At 42.2% G+C, this 1,863-nt stretch overlaps 1 protein-coding gene across 1 annotated transcript in view; it reads left to right on the top strand.

The window, feature by feature from the left end:
* Positions 1-1,863, top strand: part of LOC107556005 (pappalysin-1-like) — a gene marked incomplete at its 3' end in the record, with an annotated part of 64,013 nt that overhangs the window by 54,975 nt on the left and 7,175 nt on the right. The gene's annotated exons all lie outside the window — the stretch shown is intronic.

Here is a 1,863-nt window from a genome sequence, read left to right as displayed (position 1 = left end):
AGACAAGAAGCTCAGTCTTTGCCAGGTTGAGCTGTAGGTGATATTCTTTCATCCATGCCGAGATGTCTGCCAGGTAGCCTGAGATCCGTGCAGCTACCGTTGGATCATCTGGTTGAAATGAAAGATAGAGCTGTGTGTCTTCAGCATAGCAATGGTAGGAGAAGACATGTGCCTGTATGATGGTACCCAGTGATGTTGTGTATATGGAGAAGAGGAGGGGTCCAAGAACTGATCCCTGAGGAACCCCAGTGACAAGTTGATGTGCTTTGGATACCTCCCCTCCCCAAGCCACCCTGAAAGCCAGGGAAAAGGGAGTGGCCCAAGCCACTCCCCAAGCCATCACCATTAAAAAATATTTAAATACATGACATACGCATTTTAACTGGAATGATATTAAAGTATATTTTAGTTGACAATAAATGCTTGTCAGTACATTTTGCAGTACACATCTTCAAAACTGTATTTCAAAGACAATTATGCAATTATATGAATGAAGATGTCTGACTTAAAGTCTTGCATTTAATATACATTTAAACTAGAATACATTTACATTCAATTTTAATTAAGATGCAACTAAACATTTATATTCAGTTCACGCTCTTTTTAAAAGTATTCTAAAGTGTACTTCTGTTTCACAAAGGCCCCCAGAAACCTGAGGATGGGCTCTTTTCACTTGGCATCAGAGTATCATAGAGTATACGTACTCTTCGTTACTAAATGGTCAAGAGACATTCAAGGTGAACAGAAGTCTAATCCACTCAGAGAAGCATGCACCTTGTGTTTGTTTACAGCTGTCCTCTGAGGGAGGAAACATATCTGGCCTATTTTGCTCATTATCAGCTGCTGCAATCGTTCGCCACCAGAACACCGTGAGCCTTTACTCAAAGCCCAGCGCTAACTGAACAGGTTCTGGTTACATTGTCTCAGCACAACTTCATCCCTCATGACATCTCAAATGGTTCAGCTTGGATACAGAGCCTGCCTCCTCAGGCCGACACTAGATCAGATGTCTCTTATCTCAGACCTGACCTCAACCACCAGCAGCCGATGGTTCAAAGTGACAGCTGAGGAGTGTGTTGCAATTTTACAAACAACACTAAACTGGCACTACGATTGCATAAGAGTTTTCAGGGTGTAGAAAGAGCTGTGTCAGATAGACAGCGTAGTGTGCGTTCTCTGTTGAAGAAACCATCATGTTTTGAAGCATGGCAGCTGTTTTAAGCTGGTCCTGAGTTGGTTATGAGCTGGTCTTGAACAGGAGTTAGTTGCTTAGGACTAGCACATGACCAGCTTAAACCAGCTCAGGACCAACTAAGGACCAGTTTAAACCAGCTCAAACCATCTGCCATGCTTCAAAACATACCTAACTAGCATATGCTGTTTTTTTCAACAGGGTTAGTATCCCAAACCTGGCTTTTTCAGCACTGAAAGATCAGAGAGCTCACATTGACCACTGTTTGGAGGTGTTTGACCTATACTGGAAGCTAATGGGGAAATTAATGGGGGCTTGGGGTCATCCCAGCCTGCAAAAACTCACTTCAGGGAGCCGCTATCAATATGTGAGAGACTCCCAGATTATTGAGACTGACTACACAGTTGGCGTAGGCCATGACTGGCCTAATGGTTAGAGAGTTGGATATGTAACCCAAAGGTCGCAGGTTCGAGTCTCAGGTCTGGCAGGGATTGTTGGTGGGGGAGTGAATAAAATTATATTATTATTATTATTATTACTCATGCACTCATATGTATGTATATATGAGTGCATGAGTAAATATGTGACCAGCTACAGCCTTTATTTATTTATTGTGATTTCCTGCTTTCTACTTAAAATCATCATTCATATTGTAAAGCACATTCTGTGTG

The sequence above is a fragment of the Sinocyclocheilus grahami genome, unplaced genomic scaffold (genome assembly GCF_001515645.1).
Source record: "Sinocyclocheilus grahami isolate Dianchi unplaced genomic scaffold, SAMN03320097.WGS_v1.1 scaffold553.1, whole genome shotgun sequence".
NCBI classification, from domain to species: Eukaryota; Metazoa; Chordata; class Actinopteri; order Cypriniformes; family Cyprinidae; genus Sinocyclocheilus; species Sinocyclocheilus grahami.
Note: the sequence above shows the minus strand (reverse complement) of the source record. Positions and strands in the feature narration are given on the sequence as shown.